Consider the following 5885-nt stretch of genomic DNA (forward strand, 5'->3'; position numbering starts at 1 on the left):
GTATCTAATCTACACATTGTTCCACTTTATTTACCTTTATGGAGACAGTTGGCTTTTCCCATAATTGCTTTTCTAGCATTTATTCCAGAAATGTATTTCCATAGTCCAGAGTTTAACCACTCTTGTTTTAGTGGATTTGGCCACATTTGGGAATTAAAAAGTTGACTCATGGTGTATGGAAATTAATTCCAACATCCATTTGCCCTGTAATGTTTAGGATTAAAATGTCGAAATTTTGTGACCATGATTTTTTTTCTTTTAGTCATTCTTTCTACTTGTAAACAAAATGGGGGGAGGTGGGAATCAAGTGTCCAGGTGCACCATGTTTTTTGTATAACTTTTTATTCTTTTTTGTTTTAGCTTCATAAATTGTTTTGGCTGGCAGATGAATTATGTGTAAGATTTATTAAAAAGAGAGTTTGGGCACAGTTCAAAAAGAGCAGACATAAATGTCATTTTTACAGATGTGGGGATTAGAAAACCAATATCCCTGTTGTGCACACTAATTTTGCATGAGCAAGTTTACAAATATATATTGTCTGTAAAACAGCATGTGCAGTTTATTCGTAACGCAAGTTAAAATAAGTTCTACTGTATCAGTGCAGTTTTCAGGTATTTTGACATACAGGCCATTCATACAGGAAGGGATGAATGAAGGTTTGTTGTCTTAACCTGGCTTTTTTAAATGCCAGTAATATGATCCTGCAGATATTCTTACAGTAAACGTGACAATTTTTGCAGTTTTCATTCCCAAAGACTGAATCCACTGGAATTAAGGTTGGCAAACTGTAAGATCGGAAGGAAGCAAGATGGAGGTAAAATGAGCAGAGAGAACAAGAGCTGCTCAGTGGTTCCTGAACTCGGCATTCAACTTTGCTTTTATTATAAAAGTATGAAGGAAGTTTCTTCAGTGGATTCTATCTCCTAGTCTTCATCTGACAGCTTTTATTAAGGCACTAATATGTGGTGTTACCTAGGCAAGTGTTGCCAGACCATCATTTTGTTCTGGCACATGTCACCACCAGTAGGCTGCAATGCTGCGAGTGCCATACAGTATTCTGGTGAGACAGAAAAAAGGGGAGGCCAAAAGGCTGGGTAGAGATAGAGAGCAAACAGAAGAAAATGTTCTGTGGATACGATGAGGTAATTTAGAAATTGACCAGAAGTGGATAGCTGGCAGTCCCACAATGAACTGGATTTGGGAATTTAATAACAAAATGATCAGGGACCACTGCCTCATTACTTGTTTAATGCAACTGCTTAGTTGTCTTTTATTTTTTTCTGAAGTCAGATATGAATTTGAATTTTTTTAGTTAACTGGTCTTTTTTAGCTAGTTTGATATTTTGGAAACCTGTTACATGGGTACGTGGCATAAGCTGCTACGGGACTGAAAAAGCATTCATTTTTATGACCTCAGAGACAGTTTCCTGTGAGCACTGGGGCTTGGGGGCAAAATCTTCACCTTACATGCTTGCAGCTTGGGAAAAGCAAAGGAGATATTGGTACATTTTACTTTAATAGAAGGACCTGAACAAAGAAGTCTATGAACTCATTCAATAGTAACAATTCTAATGCTGTAGAAATTTTTGAAAATGTAGCTTTCTCTGTCTCCAAAGTCTTCATACTAATGTAACAATTGTCTTCTAGAAGTAGAAATAAATGAGATTAAACATACCAACATATCTAAATGTCATGAAAAGGATTGGAATGACTACAGAGAAACCATACAGCAGAAAAATCACTGTGAATTAGGTGTATGTTATCTTACTGTATAAATCATCTACTTCAATTGCAGCAATATACCCGTCTCCTAATTAAGAATCTGTTGTACTAATTAGTTTTCAGACTAATCTTTGAACTTTTTGCGTTAAGTTTTCCAAGTATATTAAAATGTTTTATAGATCAAAAGTTAGATGTGAGAATGGTGTGATAAACATGAACCATGAGGCTAACATAGGAAGAGGGAATAGGTGACAATGGTAAGTGAACAGAATATTTGTAGTTGAGAGATCTCTGTGTTCTTATGTGCTACCATAACAAACAGCTGATGTGGTGGAGGCAGATCATCTTCACTTTGTTTTACAGAACTTGACAGTGGAGCAAGCTTAAGGACAGAAGAGAATGTTGAGCTCTATTGTATTGTGAATGCTTTCTTGCAGAAGAGTAATCTTCACTTTGACCACTGACAAAGCAGTGGGAACATAAGAACTAAGTCTTCCCTGTAAATTGCAGAAATTCTGACTGTGGTTGTCTCCACATAGCAGTTAGTTATTTTGGTGATGTGGGAAGACTAACTCATAAAGATTGTAACTGCACCATAATTACTGAGATAATTTATCCATGTTGCAAAATCTGACCATGTTAGGTGTTGAAATTCCACTCAATTTCACTGGATCGCTAGATTGGAAGTTTTCTTTGGTTTTCCCTCTGTACATCCAAGTACTTGTATAAATCTGGTGTGTTTATGCTTTTAGATCAATTACGTTCATGTAATTCTCTTAAAGAAGTGTCAGGAATACCTGTAGCTGTTTTTCAAATGCTAATTATTTGAAACTGAAATAGGAAATTTCTCTCACTAAAACAAAACCAGCATTCTCAAGGGCTGCTCTTAGGATGTTTGGTAAAATTAGAACTTTCTCTAGTATTTTTCATCACTTTGCACACAGACAGTTGAGACCAATTAACAAGCTTTTGCATAATATAAAAATGGTTGGCCAGTCCTCGCATTGTAGATTCTTGGGTTAAAATGTTTTTGTATCTCAAAAATACTTCATGCTCTGTTTTTCAGTGAAAGAACTCACCATCCTCACAAGCGAGTTTTTTTCTAAAATTATAAATTGAAACCTACAAATACTTCAAGAACGCTGCACTTCAATCATGTACATTTATTTTTTATATAATTTTCCTTCCAAGTATGACATCTAATACAGCAGTTGACAAAATAAAGAGAGCTGTACTACTTCCAAATGTATTTTATGAGGTGTACAAAGCAGCACATAACCATGTAAACAGCATTGCTTCCTTCAAATGAAGGATTATATTTAAATTTCATCAACTTGAAGATAGGAATTAAAAATCCATATCTGCTCCTGTTGTATTTGCCTTAACAGATATTCTCAGAAATGAGGCTTGGAACAAGTTCACCCTGCACTGGTGGACTTAGTAGTAGGGATTTAGCAACTGTTCTCATACTTACTGGTACTTCTCCTCCATTACCTCCACTTTTAAAAGCAAAGTAACATGTGGCCTTGGATGTGTTGTGTGTGGGTTGTTTTTATTTTGTGAGTCCTGATCGTTCTGACTGAAATAATATTTGTTTCTGCCAAACAGTTAAACCTGCAGCCTCTGGGTTTTATTTCCCTTTTGCTCTAAACTTCAGATAAAATGTCTATTTTGTTATTGCTGTTCTTAAAATTAATTCTGAAAAAAATGAAAAATAGTAGTCAGTTTATTACTTTTTTTCCCCCCTCTTTGATTCCTCCTTGCTGTGAGATGGGAAGATTTGATTGCTGCACTACTGAACGTGAGCAGGTAGAAATTCTGGCAGCAAGTGTAGCTCCTTGCCCTGGAAGAGCTCTTGGGTATGGTTATAACTCACATTAAATCTACCTTCTTCATCAGTATCCATATAATTTTTCATTGTATCTGAGTTTGGAGAGGGAGTTCTTAAGAGTAATGAAGTAAATTAATCTTCCATGAGCAATGTTGCTGAAACAGAAGCTTTCTGGAAATGAGCCTTTTGTGAGAATCAGGCAATTTTGTGTTGGTATGGCATTAGACTTCTTTAGATTTGTTTCCACCATATGAGGCTTTAATAATCCCACATAATCTTAAACGAGGAGAAAACTTCCTTCAGAAAGAACATCCATACCACAGAAGAAATAAAAGCATGTTTCTGAGAAAATATGGACACTGGTTGGAAGATGTTAACTAAACTGTCATGCTGAGAAAAAGGCAAAACCAAAGTGAGATTATTTTAATTTAAAATAATTTTCTCTGTGTTCTGCCTTTGATATTTTTGAAGAATGGGAAATACAGAAGGGAAAGAAAAAAGTAACTGGCAAGTGGTGGCCTGTGATCCCAGAATGCAAAGGGGTAGTTTCCTCTTCTTAAGAAGAGTATTTTGATGAAACTGTGTAGAAATTTTGAAAATACTTTTATTCTGAAGGAGTTTATCTTTGGTTTTGTCATATTTTTATTTTTTTATTGTGCAGAAATTATTTCCCGTCTTAGGTGGATTTCTCCCACTTGACAATTATGAGTAAGTTGAATAAAGCTGTTGAAGACTTTAGGAAGTAAGCTGTGTCACTTGGTTCAGTGCAGTAAAGATATTCCTATGGAAGAAACTTGCCATTTACTTTTTTCCACTGCTCTTTTACTAATCGATTAAAAAGCCCCAGTTCTGTATGACTGTAGTTTCCAATCAGCATTCAGCCTTTCTTCTCTTCAACTGAACAAATACTGGACTCCTAAACATCTGATTACTGTTACTTTGTATGCCATCCTTCCTGGGGATTCTTGATGTAATATTGAGTCTTCTGGTTTTCTTCAGTCCTTTACTAAGGTTATTTGCTAGAAGGCTCAGGCTTGTCTCCTGTATCAACGCTATTTCCATTGTGCAAGAGAATGTTTTCATTTATTGTATGCAGTATCCATTTTCCAGAGGCATTTCATGCAGAGATGGCCTGCTTACATGTGACTGAGTGCTGTTTTTGAGGGAGTTCGTAGCCCAAGCATTCCCCTCAGCAGTGAAAATACCTAACATTATCTAGGGACAAAACAAAATTATGTGTTCCACAGAATTCCATGGAATGTGGCTTCATGGAAGTTTTTCTCCTGCCCCTCTGTTTAAGAATGCTCACACTGTACCAAATGATAGCATTCTATTCTAGCCCAACTTGCTGGTAAGGTGTTTTGAATTGTAACAGCTGAGTTCTGCTTACTGATGGAATGTATGGTAGTTTCTTTTATCTTCACAGCTGGCAACTTTGAAGTGTCAGCCACAATTGACAGAAGGGGAAAAAAATTTGGATTTCCCATCATCAACTCCTTTTCAAAGTCGTTAATGACATTACCATATTTTTTTCCAAATGTGGAAATGATCAAGTTGAGTCTTTTAAAAGAGGAATATACTAAAGTTACTGAGTTCTACGGAGTTCTTGTTTCTCCTAATGCTGTAGGCTGAAAATCCATGACTCTGGTTTGAAATGTGACTCGTTTGCAAAAACCATCTCATCATCAAAATTGAAGTGAGGAACAAAAGATGCAGATGGACAGCAGTGGTTTATTTTAATACCTTTGCAGGGGGCAGCCAAAATGAAGTACTAAACTCTGCTGCTTTTGGTACCAGTTTGGGCATATAAAGTGGGTTGAGTTCAACTCTAATAAAAAGGTAGAATATGTATATCTCCAGGTAGCCAATATAAAGATTAAAAAGTTGTTTGACATGGAAGATTATACTCTGTTCTTACAGTGACCTTACCTTTGCTGTAGGTCATTTTCTAGGGAGATGACAAGTTATTTTTGCAGTTCTTCACTCCAAACTTCTGAAAATAAGAGAAAAAACCCCACAATTGTGTTATTTTGTAGTGGTGTTGGTATTTGATTTCTGAATATGAATTCATCTGAGTGGCTTTCAGCCTTGTGTATCCAGTCATTCTGTGGTTGTACAAGAAAAATTGAGAGGTTATTTATACATGGAGAAAAATGTTTTGAATGGTTTGAATGCATGTATTAAAGTCGAAACAGTTTGATTCATCAAGGGCCATGTAAAGACAAAACATTTTCTGAAACAGTAAAAATTTCTTATTGTGTATGAATTACTTCAGGTCTGTTAGGTGGCTGCACATGGCTGGTTCAGGAAACTAAAATGAGGACAAAGGCA

This window comes from Pyrgilauda ruficollis, unplaced genomic scaffold (assembly GCF_017590135.1).
Source record: "Pyrgilauda ruficollis isolate IOZ18807 unplaced genomic scaffold, ASM1759013v1 scaffold19, whole genome shotgun sequence".
NCBI classification, from domain to species: domain Eukaryota; kingdom Metazoa; phylum Chordata; class Aves; order Passeriformes; family Passeridae; genus Pyrgilauda; species Pyrgilauda ruficollis.